Consider the following 18,997-nt stretch of genomic DNA (forward strand, 5'->3'; position numbering starts at 1 on the left):
CTATCAAACAAGCCCTGTAACAAGTTGCTAGCATTAAAATTTATGCACCAAAAATTTTCCAAAAAATATTATTGTTTTTTTGTAAACACCTCTGTTAGTTTTTAAGATATAAGGTTCACCTAAAAACTAATTAGAATTTGATTCCAAGAGCTATTAAAAAACGTCAAAATTAGTCTTTAAAACCTCTTACTTTTTTAAAAATAAAAGATTAAATGGATCCTGTTACATGGTTCTCGCAGCAAAATTGAAATATTAAACGTTTCTATCTCGGTTATTTTTTACTCTACGGAAATAGTAAAATGGATAAAGTATTTGGAACAGAAAAAACTAAAATTTAATCAAATATGATTTTTTACGTATATTGAGTATTTTTGGAGTTATTATCAAAAGAAAATGAAAAGTACGATAATTTTAAAAATTCTGATTTTTTAAAATTATATCTTTTTTTCAAAAATATGCATTCTAAACCGGTCAAAATTGTTGAAATCATTAACTATGTTAACCTAAAGAAATTCTTGTGAGGATTATTAATAATTTTTATTTTTATGGAAATTGCGTATGTTTTATTTTTCACTTTTTCCTAAAAAAATCGAAAGGGTTCTCTTATTTATTTTATCATAACTTGCTTAATTTTGATGCTATTGACTTCTACTGGAGCTCATTTGATAGGTATTGCGAAGTACTTTGGCAAGTGTTTACCAAGTATATTATATAAAATGCATCGTTTTCCCGTTATGTAAGCTTGAAGACTTAGATTTGAGTACTCGTCGAAAAAAATATACATTCAATTACCCATAACTCACTTTGAAATAACATTAGTTTAGTTCTTTAAGTGTTGAGGGTATTAAATTTTTTATTATCTTTAATTTTGGTAATTATAGCTTTTTTACAAAAGGTTATAGTTTTTGAGTAATACGTGAAAAACAGCTTTAACACATGCATTTCTTTTAAGAAAAAATAAAATCTTTGATATTTAATAACTCAAAAAGTATTGATTTATGTTAATAACTTTATATAACAAATTTTGCTTAGAAGTTGCCCCTCTATAGATTTCTGGAATTATTTTTAATAACAAAATTTCACCCACGAGAAGGGGTGGTATCCACCCCCAGGGTAAAAGCGCAAGTTGGCATCATGTCACCTTTGTTCCTTGAAGTATCTTCTAACTACTCACCAATTTTCATGAAAATCGATGAAGGTTCAACGAAATCGGAGGTGAAAACCTTCAGTGACTCCACTAATATTAAACAGCTCTGACGATAAGAGTTGTCGCTTTTAATTCTAGTCAGAGTAAATTATCGAGGAATTATTTTTACTGGTTTTTTTGAAGCTAGTGATTCAACCGGTGAAGGTTTAACAGACTTATTTTGACAAATTTGGAAAAGTTATGGAAAAGCGGTGTAGTATAAAGATGTTGCAGCATGTAACTATAAAGTCAGATTGTGTAAAAATGTTGTCAGCAACTACAGAAAAAATTAAAAGTTACAGACAATCTAGCTATGACCAAATGAAAATTACTGCTAATGAAATTGCAGAAAATCTTGATATTAAGTTCCGAATTTCCAGCTGAAAATGAAATTCGAGCCACGAGAAAAAGGCGCCAATTCGATTACGATCATTGGACTCATTTCATCTGGATCAATTTAGCACTCATTTCAAGAGTCCTCACTAGCTGCTACTTTAGACTGCACCAACCGGATTGACAGTTTGCCAAAATTAAAGTCAGAAGGCAAAATTCTAATTTTTGTAAATGATATGTTAATACATATTTCATTTAATTTAAGGTATGTTTTGTTTTTAAAATAAAAGTTTTGGTTCATTTTGTGTAGTTTCATTTAATAAAAATAAAATTAAGTTTCAAAATACTTAAGGGGCGGCATTTCGAAGATTTGCATCATATTGAAAAGATGTATCGCACGGCTCTGGTCATCAACAATATTATTCTACATTTTCACGCCGCTAGTGGTCAAGACTTCTTTTTTCTTGATGATAATGTAACTCCGCATCGGTCTGCCACTGTAGTTGAAGCTCGAGAAAATCAAGGTATTCAGGTCTCCTGATCTCAACTGCATTGAACATGCTTGGGATCGACTCTAGAGAGCATAAAGTTGTGCTCATTACGAGGCGCCAAGCCTTACTCCGATCAATGTATCGTACCCATGTATCCAATACCAGGTAAAATATATGCAATATTTTAAATACTGTCGGCAAACGTACAACAAATACTGAGTAAATACGAAGGGACGACAACAATAGATACTAGGCAAGGATACAATCCATTGCTCTCCGTGGTGAGCAAACCCTTAGGGTTTGTTCACTACGAGGCGCCAAGCCTTACACCGATCAATGTATCGTACCCATGTAATACTGTCGGCAAACGTACAACACTGAGTAAATACGAAGGGGGACGACAACAATAGATACAAGGCAAGGATACAATCTATTGCTCTCCGTAGTGAAACGACCCTTAGATGCACACGAGCTACTCCCTGAAACTTTTCAGCAATTTTTGAGTTGTTAGATTTTTTATAGAAATAAGATGCAGCGATCTTAATTTATTTTATAATAAAAAAAAATTTATCCTTTACGTTTGATTATTTTTGTTTTTAAAGCATTATCTGATAATATCCCTAACTTTTGACGAGCAGTTTATTTTGATTTTCTGGTCAGTAAGCAACATATATATAAATTTTGCAATAAATTGTTTTTGTCTTGGCTTTTATATTTTATACTGTACATTATTGACGATTTATCTAATTTTAGTAAATTGTAGTTGTTATTTGTTATTTATATTATGTTTTTCTTTTGACTGTATGTAAGCTTTGTCCATAAAATTGTAAAAATTTTCAGTGGCAATAAAGCATATTTCTATTCTATTCTATAACATATTAGATCGATTCTGTTACATCACTCACAACAATTTGTTGTACTTTTGTTGACAATTGTTTACACATATATTTATCCTTGAAAATTGAGATAAGAAGTACCAATCTAATAAAATTATGCCCACACATAAACGAGGCGTTATAAGTAATAAAATTCTCTAATTGTTATGATTCTGCAAATCGCTTTGATGTTGCCCATTAGGTCAGAAAACTCAAAGACAATATGGCCCCAGGAATCGATGAAATCTGTTCTGAAATGTATAAAAAAGGTGGTGATCAACTATTTGCAACAATCCATAAATTAACAGTACTTATATGGCAGAATGAACTGGTACCAGAAGAGTGGCTAAAGGGAATATGTTCATTGCATAACAAAGATGATCAACTGGATTGTAAGAACTATAGAGGCATTACTCTCCTAGCATCTGCATATAAAATATTCGGCAATGTATTGTTTGAAAGACTAAAACTTTTCACAAAGGATATTGTTGATCAATATCAATGCAGATTCACTTCTGGAAAGTCAACTATGTATACATCAAATTCAAGCACATATGCAGATTCTAAAAAAGTCATTAGATTATAACATAGATACCCACCATCTCTTACCCACGTCGACTTCAAAGCAGTCTATGACAGTGTTAAAAGAACTGCATTATATAATGCAATGATAGACTTTGGGATCCCACCTAAGTTGGTTAAGTTGACACCACTAACAATGCAAAATGTAAGCGTTAGAATTCAAGGAGAAAACTCGACGTTTTTTGACATTAATAATGGTCTAAGACAGAGGGACGCGCTGGCGTGTCTCCTCTTTAATATTGCCTTGGAAAAGGCAGTCAGAAAATTAAATAGAATGAATGGAACTATTTTTAATAGATCAACGCAAATTCTCGCATTCGCTGACGATATAGTTATAGTGGGCAGAAGTATGAGAGATATGGTGCAGTGTTTTACAAGGCTTGCGGACGCGGCAAGTCAATTAGGACTTGTGGTAAACGAGGAAAAAAACAAATATGCAGTTGAGTCCGCGAATCTTTACCCGTGCGTCATCATTTAAAGCACAAGAAATAAGTCGATGATAAGTCGGAAATTGAAATTTAAACTATGCCACAGATTCTGGGGTCAAAAATAGGTTGATTGAACCTGATTTACTTATATACAATAATTCACATAAAAATAGTTACAGCCCTTTGAAGTTACAAAATGAAAATCGATTTTTTTTTCATATATCGAAAACTCTTAGAGATTTTTTATTGATAATGCACATGTGGCGTTCTTATGGTAGCAAAAAAAAATTAAAGTGAAATTTGTGCACCCCATAAAAATTTTATGGGGATTTTGTTCCCTTAAACCCCCCCCAAACTTTTGTGTACGTTCCAATTAAATTATTATTGTGGCACCATTAGTTAAACACAATGTTTTTAAAACTTTTTTGTCTCTTCGTACTTTTTCGATAAGCCAGGGTTTATCGAGATATTTTGAATATTTGTCGAACCCACCACATATTTTTACATGGTAAGTACGATTATAGAAACCTGTTAATAATCTGAAAATTTATTTATAATTTACATTTTTAGGTATATTTTGAAAAAGAAGCCACATCTCGATAAAAGGTGACTTATCAAAAAAAGACTAGGAGGCAAAAAAGTTTTAAAAACACTGTGTTTAACTAATGGTACCGCAAGAATAGTTTAATTGGAACGTACCAAACATTTGGGGGGTTTAAAGGAACAAAACCCCCATAAACTTTTTATGTAAACATATTAAAAAAGAAGTTGCATCTCGATAAAAACTGTCTTATCGAAAAAATACTAAGAGGCAAAAAAGTTTTAAAAACGTTGTGTTTAACTAATGGTACCACAATAATGAATTAATTGGAACGTACAGAAAAGTTTGGGGGGTTTAAGGGAACAAAACCCCCATAAAATTTTTAAGGGGTGGACAAATTTCACTGTAATTTTACTTTAAGATGATCCTGCCATAATAATGATACATGTCTATTTTCAATAAAAAATCTCTAATAGTTTTCGATATATTGAAAAAAATCGATCTTCATTTTGTAACTTCAAAGGGCTGTAACTTTTTTTGTGAGCACATTTGTACTAAGGTAAGTTAGGTTCAATCGACCTATTTTTGACCCCAGAATGTGTGGTATAATTTATGGCCAATCTTTTCGGGACACCCTGTATGGGGCTGAAACGTGGTCCTTATCTCAAAATGAAAGACTTCTCGGTATTTTTGAGAGAAAAATTCTTAGAAAGATTTTTGGGGCCGTAAATGAAAATGTGCTATGGAGTCGAAGATACAACTGTGAACTGTGTCGGTTATACACCGATCCAGATATTGTGAAATTCGTTAAAGTGCAGAGACTTAGATGGGCTGGACACATTGCTAGAATGCCAGATCACGAATACACTAAGAAATTAACTTTTTCAAAACCAGAGGGCACAAGAAGTAGAGGACGGCCACGAAGAAGATGGATTGATGATGTAGAAGAAGACCTAAAGATTCTAGGGGTCAGAAGATGGAGGGAAGTTGCCAGGAATCGACAGGAGTGGTGACTTCTTTGCGATCAAGCCAAGATCCACGACGGATTGTCGGGCCACTTATGATGATGATGATGAATCTAATAAAATTATGCCCACACATAAACGAAGCGTTATAAGATAAGTAATAAAATTATCTAATTGTTATGGTTCTGTAAATCGCTTTGATGTGCCCATTAGGTCAGAAAATGAACGTGAAATACGGCGATACCGTATATATAATTTTTCAGGGTTACCACAGAATTGCATGAAAATTTGGATTTATTTCCGCTTACTCTCCACTTCACTTTTGGACTTGTGCCGTTGGTTGCTTTTACTTGGATGGTGAAAGCCACGCCTTCTCGGGGATGAAAAAACATACGTTCAAAATAAGTCCGTAAATGGATAAACTGACTAATACTAATCAACTTTGCTCTACATAGTTTTTTCACTAGGTCAATACTTTTTGAATTATTTGCGAGTGAAAATGTTTTTTATAAAATTAAGTATTTTATCGAAAAATTTTTTGGCAAAATTGTAGCTTATAAAAAAATTTAAAAAATGGTGTATGTAGAAAGTCTGTGGACCCAGTAGAAATAGAGTAGGAGCTCATGAAAAGTAGGTTCTTATTTGTAAAATTACAAACCGAATATTTCAAAGATAAATAACCAAAAAATTAAGCACTTTTCACGAAAAACTCATAAAAACTTTTTTAAAGTGTTTAAAAAAGCTTTATTTTTGTTTGTTTTATAAAAGTTTCTAATAGCATCAAAACTAAGCAAGTTCTGGCAAGCTTCTAGCAACCCTCAAAATAAAGCTGATCACTTTGTTGTAAAAAAAATGAAAATCATCCCTTAATTAGCATCCCAAATGAAATTAATTATTACCGCTTTACAATTTAATTTACTTATGTATTGTTTATAAATAATATGTGAGTTTCACTGGTTCAAAGTGCTTATTTTTGAAAGGGTTATAGTTGAAAGGACTTAACGAGTAACTAATCACAAGTGTATGCAAACTTTGAACAGCCATATAATATGAACAAATTCTTGTCTTAGACCCGTTTGCCATTATGCTAATTTCAGTACTGATTTCAGTACTAAAAATATTAGTTAGCTGCGCGAGCCGATTTAGTATGAAAAATCTGGCTTTGTGTTTGCTACTATCTTAATTTCAATAATTAGCATGTAGGCAGCATGCAATTTTGTATTGATAACCGAACCTATTATATCTGAAGTTTGTTTTATTATTAGAGTATGTAAATAATAGAAACAGGTAAATAATGATGGTGAAAAAGAAGCTAAAATTATGTGCAGTAACTTTAATTGTGATAATGATTTATTATGACAATTAAGAAAAAATACCATACACTTAAGAAATAGCATGGAGGGTACCAGATTATACAAGAAAGAGAGGAAGACCACGAAAGCGATGGAGAGAGGCAGTAGTAGAAGACCTAAACGGAAAGAGAATAACAGACTGGAATAAGTTGACAAGTAACAGAAAGGTATGGAAAAGAACAACAAAGCTCTGGGCCTTAAAGGCCTGTAAAAAAGCTTCTTCTTCTTCTTCTTCATCTAGCCATTCACGTCCAGATCTGAACATAAGCCTCTTTAAGTCTTCCTTTCCATTGTTTCTTGTTGTACGCTACTTGTAGCCAATTTTTCCCGGCAGTTCGTTTCAGAGCATCTGTCCATCTCATAGGAGGTCTGCCTCTGGGTCTTTTGTATTCGTATGGTCTCCAGGTTGCGCCAGTTGTTAAGATCGCTCCTAGCTACATGTCCAGCGTATTGCCATTTCAATTTTAGTGACTTTTGTACCACATTGGTGACTTTGGTTTTCTGTCTTATCCATGTGTTTGTTTTCCTGTCCTTAAGTGAAAAAGCTACATAATATACAGGGTGTAACAAAAATACAGGTCATAAATTTAATCACATATTCGGGGACCAAAAATAGTTCGATTGAACCTAACCTACCTTAGTACAAATGTGCACGTGAAAAAAGTTACAGCCCTTTGAAATTACAAAATGAAAATCGTTTTTTTCCAATATATCAAAAACTATTAAAGATTTTTTATTGAAAATGGGCATGTGGCATTCTTATAGCAGTATTATTTTAAGAAAAAATTATACTGAAATTTGTATACCCCATAAAAATTTTATGGGGGTTTGGTTCCTTTAAACCCCCCCAAATTTTTGTGTACGTTCCAATTTAATTATTATTGTAGTGCCATTAGTTAAGCACAATGTTTTAAAAACTTTTTTATCTCTTAGTACTTTTTCAAAAAGTTAGTTTTTATCGAGATATTTTAAATATTTGTCAAATCCACCACATATTTGTATATGGTTAAGTACGATTATGGAGATTTTGTAATAATGTGAAAATTTATTTATGATTTACATTTTTAGGTATATTTTGAACCATATTAAAAATGAAGCCACATCACAATAAAAGGTGCCATATCGAAAAAATACAAAGAGGCAAAAAAACCACTAAATCCGGGCAAGCTATCTCTTTATTACCAAAACGTTAGAGGACTCCGTACCAAATTAACTGATTTAAGTATTAATGTGTCAAACTGTGTCTACAATGTAATCATTTTTACAGAAACTTGGCTTACTGCCGATTTCAATGATGCTGAACTTGGATTGACAAATTACAACATTTTCAGACAAGATCGTACACCTGAATCTAGCAAATTTGTAAGAGGAGGAGGAGTTTTAATAGCCACTAAGAAGAAATTTTCCGTTAAAATTATTCCGTCAGATTCCTCCATTGAGCAACTTTTTGTTCACTTGTGTGGTAAGTTTATCTTGAGAGCATTGTATATTCCACCAAAGTCTACACCTAACAAGTACCAAGTGCACTTCGATCAGCTTATTAGTATAGGTGAACAATATTCAAATTCCAAATTTTACCTCTTTGGTGACTACAACCTGCCATCAGCTGATTGGGAACTTGAAGACTTTTGCTCATCGGCAACTGCTAAACCTAATACATCGTTTGCAGAAACGGAGGCGATTGGTGTTATCTCAAATATGTGTGCTCTTGATAATCTATTCCAATCAAATAACATTGTCAATTCTAGAGGCGCTATTCTAGACCTTGTTCTCTCATCAGAAGAGCTTGTGCTAACCTCGGCAGTTGATATATTGATTCCTCCAGACTTATATCATCCTCCACTTGAATCTATCTTACAGCTACACTTTGATCAGAACACTACTGCAGGCGATGGTGAATACTACTATGATTTTCATAAAGCTAATCTTCCTTGCATTTATCAATACTTAGAAGCAATTGATTGGGACAGTCTTATAAGTGATAAAGAACTTTCCGAGATGATAGGTACTTTCTATGATATTCTTTACTGTGTGCTTAATATGTATGTTCCATTGAAAAAAGTTTGTACAAAGAAATTTCCTGGTTGGTATTCTAGTGAACTTACACAATTAATACGTGACAAAAAGACTGCCCATTTAATTTACAAGAGTAACAGGTCTCCTGGGAATTATGCAAGTTTTAGTCAACTTAGAGCTCAGTGCAAAATTTTATCAAAAAATTGTTATGCTAATTATATACATTCAACTGAGATTTCGATCCAAGCTAATCCAAAAAAATTTTGGAAATTTGTAAACAGTAAGAAAGAAAATAATAGTATGCCTGTCTCAATGTCACTCAACAATACACTAGCCTCTAATGGCAACGATATTGCAAATTTATTTGCTAGCCATTTCTCTTCAGTTTTTAGTAATAAAACTCTTAAGCATAATGACAATTTAATACAGTCTAAGGTCTGTGTATCTTCCTATATTATACCAATTTCAAAAATATACGAAAAACTTTCAACTCTTAATGTCAATAAGGGACCTGGGCCAGATGGTATTTCTCCCATTGTTCTTAAACGATTCTCTTTTATTCTGTCTCGGCCGCTTTATCATATTTTTAATAAATCCCTTCAGTTGGGGGAATTTCCTGACGTTTGGAAACTATCCTATGTCACTCCAATTTACAAAGCAGGTAATAAAGCTGACATAACGAATTATCGTCCTATTTCTATTCTCGGCACAATTCCCAAGGTATTTGAGAGTATTGTTACTGATTACCTTAATTATGACTGCTCTTGGATACTAAATTCTCAACAGTTCGGATTTTCTTGTGGTAAATCAGCAGAACTTAGTTTGTTGCTTTATGTTGATACCTTGTCTGAAGCTTTGGAGAGGGGGTTGCAGATTGATTCAGTGTATACTGACTTCTCCAAGGCTTTTGATAGGGTGAACCATGATCTTTTGTTACATAAGCTCAAATTATATGGCATAGAAGGTTCTGTGTTGAAGTGGTTGGGCAGTTACCTAACAAATACAACACAGCAGGTTAGGGTTAATCATCATTACTCCAACACTTTTCTAGTAACCTCTGGTGTACCTCAGGGCTCTCATTTGGGTCCACTTTTGTTTAACCTGTATATTAACGACATCGTCACCTGCTTCTCTAACACTTCTGCTCTCTTATTCGCTGATGATCTTAAATGTTATCAAATCATTAATAATCAAGATGATGCAATATCATTGCAATCAGATTTAGATAATTTAGCCAACTGGTGTCTTGATAATGGGATCGATTTGAATGTCAACAAGTGTCACATTATCTGGTTTTGTCGGAATCATCATTTATCAGTATTTAATTATACCATAAATGATCAATTATTGGATACGGTAGACTCAATTAAAGATTTAGGTGTTGTTCTTATTCCTCTCTGAGCTTTAACCATCACATCAACAATATTACTCAAAGATCCATGAAAATGCTTGGCTTTGTTAAAAGGACAACTCGTGATTTCACAAACGTGTTCGCTATTAAAATGCTCTATTGTTCTTTAGTCAGGACGCACCTTGACTACTGTTCTCCAGTTTGGTCCCCACATTATTTACACCTCAAGAACAAACTTGATAGTGTTCAACATAATTTTCTTAGATATATTGGGTTCAAAAAACACATCAATTATAATTATACAGATATGGAATGATTTTTGAATATCTCTTCTCTGGATGTCCGTAGGAAGCGTAAAGATCTTACAGTATTGTTTAATATTATCAATGGCATATATTACTGCCCTGAACTCCTTGCTAAAATATTGTTGTTTGTTCCACCACGATCAACAAGACAAATTCAAACCTTTCATATTTCTTTTCATAGATATAATTACTCATATTTTACTTTTGTTCCTAGAACACTAAGACTTACTAACTCCCTAGGTGACCTTTTACTTTTTGGTAACTCTGTTGATGTTTTTAAGAACCATTTAACCAAATTAAATATTTAGCAATGTCATAACCTTGTTATTTGTTAGTAATTAATGTTTTGTAATTATTTTACTTTGTCATGTCTTTTTAAATGTTTTGTACTCTCTCATTTTATTCTTATATATTCAACACTGTAATTATCAATATCTTATTAATGTATTACCGAATTGGGCTTGCCCGTATAAATAAATAAATAAAAGTTTTAAAAACACTGTGTTTAACTAATGGTACCGCAGTAATAGTTTAATTGGAACGCACACAAACATTTGGGGGGTTTAAAGGAACAAAACCCTCATAAAATTTTTATGTAAACATATTAAAAAAGAAGCTGCAATTCGTTAAAAACTGCCTTATCGAAAAAATAATAAGAGGCAAAAAAGTTTTAAAAATATTGAATTTAACTATTGGTACCACAACAATAATTTATTTGGAACGTACAAAAAAGTTTGGGGGGTTTAAGGGAACAAAACCCCCATAAAATTTTTATGATGTGTACAAATTTCAGTATATTTTTTCTTTAAGATGTTCCCACTATAAGAATGCCACGAATGTCCATTTTCAATAAAAAATCTCTAATAGTTTTCGATATATTGGAAAAAAACGATTTTCATTTTGTAACTTCAAAGGGTTGTAACTTTTTTTACGTGCACATTTGTACTAAGGTAAGTTAAGTTCAATCGAACTATTTTTGGTCCCAGAATATGTGGTTTAATTTATGACCTGTATTTTTGTTACACCCTGTATATTATATGCTTGTCTGTATGTTTGTTTTCTTAGTTATTATTAGACCAGGGCGGATCTGTAAAAATATTAGTACATCTGGACGTTGAGAGGTGACTCAAATGTTTTTGCAGAAATTGCTTGAAAATAACTTAAATAATAATATTTGAGTTATCCTCCCTCTCAAAAAGGTCCGGAACATTGTTTAAATAATCAAAATGTCAAAAAATGAAGGAAAAATTCGATTTTTTTCTTCGTTTTTTGATTATAACTTTAAAAGTATTCATTTCCGAGAAAAGTTGTACTGACATAAAAGTTGCATAATTAAATTTCCTACAATATAGAATTGGTTAAAAATTTTAAAAAAGTCACCCTTGTTGCAAAATAGCAATAATTGCGAAAAAACTATACAAAAACAAGTATTCGCATTTTACGGTTTTTCAACCATTTATGCTACACTTAATACCTTCATATTTCACCCAGAAAAACTATATGATACACTAAAAGAGTGCTGTAAATTTCATTAAGATCGGTTCAATAGATTTTGCAAAATAAATTTTGCAATCCAGCTTTCGCAAAAAAAATTCGTTTTTTAAATTGCTACAGAACTGAAAATAAAGCAGATAGCAAGTTGAAATTTTTTTTACGTATAGAAGTGTACTGTACCTTTTATTTGCAATTTGCAAAATTAAAATCGATTAACTGCCACGGCGCCGGCGTCAGGAATTTTTTTAAATAAACATTAATTATTGGTGCTACGCGCAGGACAGCGGATAGTTTGCTCTGATTGGGCATTTCAATGACCTTTGATAATGATTGATACATTTTAATTTTTATTAAATTTCGATATAAATAAATAAATTTGTTTATTGCAAAATAAAAACACATACTCTATCCTTTAAAATAACACTGTTTTTAGCAAAAACTTGCTTTGTTCATATATTTTAACGTAGAGAATAAAAGTTTATTATTTTTAAGCATATGCAATTGTTTAAACAATATTTCACAAACAATAATAAAATTAGTTTGATTTTTGTGGAATTAAAATATTAAAATACAAAAAAATAAAGAGTAAGAAAATAATATATTAAATAAAGATTAGAAGAAATTTTGATGGAAATCAACTTGTGTGAATCGAACACCGCTGTCCTGCACGCAGCACCAAAAATTAATGTTTATTTAAAAAATTTCCTGATGCCGTGGTAATTATTCGATTTTAATTTTGCAAATTGCAAATGAACGGTACAGTACACTTCTATAAGCAAAAAAAAAATCAACTTACTATCTGCTTTATTTTTAGTCCTGCAACATTTTTAAAAAATGAATTTTTTTTGCGAAAGCTGGATTGCAAAATTTATTTTGCAAAATCTATTAAACCGATCCTAATGAAATTTCCAGTGTTGTTTTACTATATCATAAAGTTTTTCTGGGTAAAATATGAAGGTCCTAAATAAATGGTTGAAAAACGTAAAATGCAAATACTTGTTTTTGTATGGTTTTTTTGCAATTATTGCTATTTTGCAACAAGGGTGACTATTTTTTTAAATTTTTAACCAATTCTATATTATAGTAAATTTAATTACGCAACTTTTATGTCAGTACAACTTTTCTCAGAAATGAACAGTTTTAAAGTTATATTCAAAAAACCAAAAATAAAAAAATCGAATTTTTCCTTCATATTTTGACATTTTGATTATTTAAACAATGTTCCGGACCATTTTGAGTGGGAGGATAACTCAAATATTATTATTTGAGTTATTTTTAAGCAATTTCTGCAAAAAAATTTGAGTCACCTCTAAACGTCCATCTCAAAACAGATGAGCCCTGGACTATATCATGTATTTGGTCTTTTTTACACTCATTTTTAGTCCATATTCTTCACAGAAACTGTTTGTTTTCTTTAGTAGTAATTGGAGTTAATCAGCAGAGTTTGCTATAATCACGGTGCCATCTGCATATCTTATGTTATTAATAGATCTTCAGTTAATTATTTCTTCACTTTAGGATAGTGATGCTTCTGCCTAACTCCTCTCCTGATTTCAATTTCTGGACTGGGTTCATTATCTATTACAATTTGTGCTCTTTGATTCCAGTAAAGGTTTGTTATTATTCTTAAGTCCCGCTTGTCTATGTTTTTTGTCTTTAGAATTTGGACTAGCTGTATGTGCACTACAGTGATACAAACGGTGATATCTTCTCATACTGATGTAGTGATACTGAGACAACCAAATATATTGTGAGATTTGTATCGAGATACTGATACTTGCAGCAGGTGTCGATACTGACCGCAACGTAAAATGGGCCCTTTTCTTAAAATGTCAGATATTTTAATGGTTAACCTTGTAATTTAAAAATTATAGGTAAAAATGTTTGTATGTCCAATGTGATTGAACACATGCCTAACTTGTTTCTTTATTATCATGATGAAAGTAATTGTTCATATGAGTAGATTGCTGAATTCTTCAGAGATTATTTATTTTTTATTTTACGGGCAAGCCCAATTCTACAAAAATACATAGTGTAAAGAAAAAAAAACAATAACATAATATAATATAAAAAACAGACATACAGAAATATAAATATAATATTAGAAGTAAATATGTACTATGAAATAATATCATAAAACCAAGTTAACAAATTACAGACCCTTCACTCAAATATTGATCCCATGTAAATTTCTTTTAAAACGACTGATGGAGTTGTCGAACAGTTGTAAATTGTAAAGGGAGTTTGCTAAATTCAAGACTCTGGGTACGAACGAAAAAAGTGAATAATTAAACCTGTGGAATGGTACATAAAATGTTCGCACTTGTCTAGTGGTGCGAGGTGGTACAAACAGTGCGATCTTATTAAGTAGTTGAGAACAACTGCATATACCATTTAAGATCTTGAATAATAGCAAAAGGTCCCTTTGTTTTCTCCTGCTTGCAAGAGAAGGGACCTGTAGTTGATGCTGCCATACAGCGTAATCTTGATAGGTATGAAGCTTAAAAGCAATGTAACGGAAGAAACTATTTTGGACTTGTTCAAGTTTCCTAATGTAGACCAAGTAGTGTGGGGACCACACTGAAGAACAATACTCGAGGTGAGACCTGACCAAAGAGAAGTAAAGAACTCTAATACTGGATATGTTTGTAAAATCACGAGTTGTTCTTTTTACAAAACCCAGCATTTTCATAGATGTTTGAATGACATTGATGATGTGAGTATTGAAACAAAGAGAGTTTTCCAGTGTAATCCCCAAGTCCTTGATTTTATTAACAGTGTTGAGCAATTGGCCATCAATGTAATAGTTTGATAATATTGGGTGGTGAGTACGGTTAAAGTTAATTACATGACATTTGATTGAATTAAGGTTCATACCGTTAAGTGAACACCATGCAGAGAGGTTATTCAGTTCTGATTGCAATATGGCAGCATCATAATGATTTTTTATAACCTTAAAGCACTTCAAGTCATCAGCAAATAGCAAGGCGTTACAATCGTGAAAACAGTTGGTAATATCATTAATAAATATATTAAAGAGTAATGGACCCAAATGGGACCCCTGTGGTACACCTGACTTAACTGGAAAGGTTTGTGAGTAAAAGTGGTTTACCCGAACTTGTTGAAATCTTTCGGTTAAATAACTCTGTAACCACTGCAACAAAGGTCCACTTATGCCATAGGAGCTAAGCTTTTGAATCAGGAGTTCATGATTTACTCTGTCAAAGGCCTTGGAAAAGTCAGTATAAATTGAATCAACTTGAAGTCCCTCCTCCAAGGCTTCAGACAGAAAATCAACATAGGTCAACAAACTCAGTTCAGCAGACTTACCTGTAGTAAAACCAAATTGCTGAGAGTTTAGGATCCCGGAGCTATCGAAGGTGAGGAAATCAGTTATAATACTTTCAAAAACCTTTGGTATAACACTAAGAATAGATATAGGGCGGTAATTACTAATATTAGATTTATTACCAGATTTATATATTGGTGTGACATATGAAAGTTTCCAAAAGTCTGGAAACTGACCTACATCCAAAGATTTATTAAATATATGAAACAAAGGTAAATTCTTCAGAATTCTTCAGATATATAAATATCACAGTTATATACACTGCGCCTCATTAAAAAGAGGCCACCTAAAATTTTTGGCATTTTTTAATTTTTACGAATCCTACAAGAAATTGATTGTCATTAGATGTTTGTGTAATGTTTAAGAATATATGTTCTAAAGCAGTATGCAATCATTTCTTAACATGTTGACGGACAGTGCGTCAAATGTATAAGCAAGTGTTGTGACACTATATGTATTTTGCAAAGTAGAATGGAGAAAAATGCAACGCCTATAGACGTTGTGTCACATTACATCAATCGAAATTAGACGTCTATAGACGTTCTGTCCATCGTGTTAAATAATAAATATCAAAAAAAAACTTCATCTTCTTCCAAAATGATGATTTTATTGGAAAATTAAAAAAATAAACATTGTACATTTGTTCTGTTTTCGTTATAAAATTTACAATTAAGTCGTGATTATTCATATTTGTATTACCACCTCTATTGTGAATTACACTCCTCATTTGATTTGTCATTAAATTGATCAAATTCTGAGTGTTGTCTTAAGGAAAAGCTTTCCATTCTTCCATGAGCATCAACCGAAGCTCCTCACGATTTATTGGAGCAAGTATTCTGTTTCTTACTCTTCGTTTGAGTTGGTCCCAAACATGTTCTATCGGGTTCAAATCGGACTTTGAGCCAACCAATTCATTTTTGACACACCAACGGTTTCCAAGTATTGCGTTACCATCCTGGCTACGTGTGGCCACACGTTGTCTTGCATGAAAATAAAGTTTTCACCCACAAATTCAGCAAAAGGCAATACATGCTTGTCTAGAATTTCGGTAATGTATCAGTGAGCATTCAACGCTCTCTATCAATAAATACGAGATCAGTACGGCCTTTGAATTAAATGCCTGCCCAAACATTACCGAACCTCCTATAAAAGCAACACATGCTGTCGAACACAAGCAGCATATCATTCCCCACATTTTCTGTATGTTTTGATGCAACCATCTGAGCCATAAAGAACCATCTTGGACTCATTACTAAACAAAACATTTTTCCAATCTTCTATCGTCCAATGCTCATGGTTTCTAGCAAACTGTAGTCGGCGTTGTTGATGTGCTACTGTTAACAAAGGTCCTGTTACTGGACAACGAGCCCTTAGACCAAATTCTGTCAACCTTCTTCTCGCGGTAGAAGTGCTTAATGTTCACAGGTGAGATTTTGCAAAGTGCGTTGTAAAGAATGGTCTTCTCTGGCTGTCATGATTCTTCTCCGGCCTGGTCCTGGTCGTCATTCTTGAGATCCAGTCTCTACGAATCGTTAGTAAGTTTTTTGGACCATACAATGACTGACTCAAAGCTGCGTGGCCACTTTTCTTTGACTTATTCCATTACCAATCAAAGTAACAATTTGAACAGATCTAGCAAATCCCTGAGCCATAGTTTTAAGTTTAAAAATTGCACAAGTTAACTCTTTGAATAACTGTACACAAGTGAAAGATTTTTGAAAAACAAAATAGCCATATTCCAAGAAAAATAAGGTACAAACAACAGGTGCATTATCTGAAGTGATAAGACTGATATCAATTCTGCAAACTTATTACCCTTAATTGACATGTTGGCACTGTTTGTCGGTGCCTAAAAGACGCTAAGTGTTTCTGCATGTGGGAGTTTAGTTACAATAGAAAAGTTGTATAAACTTTGATGTAAGTTATTGAAAAATTCTTATAAAATTCTAAGTGGCCTCTTTTTCATGACGCACAGTGTACCTAGATCTAACAATGCAATGATTCATGCTGTATGATGTATGGAATTCATGTACTAATAAATATGATTCATTCATCTGAAATCTCATTTATACTCTATGATTACTGAACTATTTTGCTGGATATTAAGATTTGTTTGTGTGTTTACTAGAATGTTAAAATATTCTAGTAAACCTCATTAATATTGGCTCAAAATAACCTGCTTATTGTTTGGTACCTCACAATTTTTGATATACTTAGCTCTATTTTTTTTTGTTAAGTTCGGAATATTGAGTTTTATGTACAGTAAAGATAAATTTGTATTAAAATAAAACATTACCAATAATTAGTGCTTTGCTAAAATAAAGGACATTATTAAACAATGTGTGTAGGAACACTTTGCTAGATATTGTTATATATGTTTACACATGTTTACATGTTAGCAGCAAATTGTGATCATAAACAATCCTGTGGAAGAAAATAATAAAACAGTTGTAATTGTTATAAAGCCCTATGTTAGGTTAAAAACCAATCTGCCGCAAAATACATTATTTACATACCTTATTATTTCTATTTAGAGATACTGAGCCTTAAAACAAACACTCTATAATATAATAAAATGTTTTTCCTAATAGACGCCACTATTTTTTGTATTTTGGATTGACAATGAAGAAGATTTATACAGAAGCAAACACTACCAATCACAAGCACCAAACAAAATGTCAATTTTTTAGCTGTTGCCGGTTGGATAGGAAGTTGATGGTGGTTGATGGCTGTATAATTAGGCATATTTTAGAGTTCAGGTGGTACCTATTATTATTATTTACCTATATTGACAGTATTAATTTCAATATGTATACTGAATTTAATATAATACATTTATTTTTACAATAAAATGATTTAAATCTATGCTCAAATTGTATGGAGTAAAAATGATATCTTAGAAATACAGTCGAGGCCATTAAAACATTAAAAAAGAAGTAGAATACTGGAGAAAAAAACTGTTGGTACTATTTCCAGAGTTGCCAGGTGTAGTGTGATCACTGATCAGTATCACAAATCACAAAGTAAAATATAAATCGGCACCATAAATATTATGGGAAACTGTTTTATTTTTAATTTTATGAAAAAAAGTTATTCTTTATAAAAAGTTCTGCATATTCTAAAACCTAAAATACAATCATCGAATATTAAATTTTTTCAGAAATATGGGCCCCGTGCGTGACCATGGTGAGGATACACGAAACTATGCCAGCGCCCGTAGCGGCGAAATATGACAACTTTGGCGATTAAGGATTGAATAATAATTTTTTTTAATAGATATTTCGCTTACCTTAATATTGCCGTTTTGATTTTTATTATTTATTTTTATATTTTCATACTGAATTTCTTTCCTTCCCCGTTGTGTTAGACACACACCACAAAAGTAATAGTTCAATAGTTTCAACTATAATGTTAAAATCTGGTAATAATAATTCACACTGCCTAATTGCTTTCGATGTACACTTAATTTTAATGTTTGGTGTTAACTAAACCATAACGAAAAGTGAAGAAAAATCCTTAAATATGATATTTTCTTCAGATAACTTTCAAATATCTATTTTTTAATTTGACGTTTATTTGACACTTTAACCTATTGTTTCTTCTTCTTCTTCTTCCTTTATTGGGTTATATCCCTCGGGATAATTCGCCCAGCTTACACCAGGGAAATACTCTTGTCTTGCTCTGGGCAGTCGAATATTTCCAAATATATATGTTAAAGCCTCAATTTTT

The 18,997-nt window shown here is 32.2% G+C and overlaps 1 protein-coding gene across 2 annotated transcripts in view; it reads right to left on the reverse strand.

The window, feature by feature from the left end:
• The window catches only part of LOC114329841 (chromobox protein homolog 1), a 38,227-nt gene extending 19,653 nt beyond the window's left edge, over positions 1-18,574 (reverse strand). Inside the window, exon 1 of one of the 2 annotated variants that reach the window (XM_050655827.1) lies at positions 18,558-18,574. The gene's annotated coding sequence lies outside the window, so the exon portion shown is untranslated. Of the gene's footprint in view, positions 1-17,784; positions 17,976-18,557 lie in introns of those variants that run through there. The other variant, XM_028279098.2, reaches the window with a different exon arrangement.
• Between the last annotated feature and the right edge of the window lie 423 nt (positions 18,575-18,997).

This window comes from Diabrotica virgifera, chromosome 7, assembly GCF_917563875.1.
Source record: "Diabrotica virgifera virgifera chromosome 7, PGI_DIABVI_V3a".
NCBI classification, from domain to species: Eukaryota; Metazoa; Arthropoda; class Insecta; order Coleoptera; family Chrysomelidae; genus Diabrotica; species Diabrotica virgifera.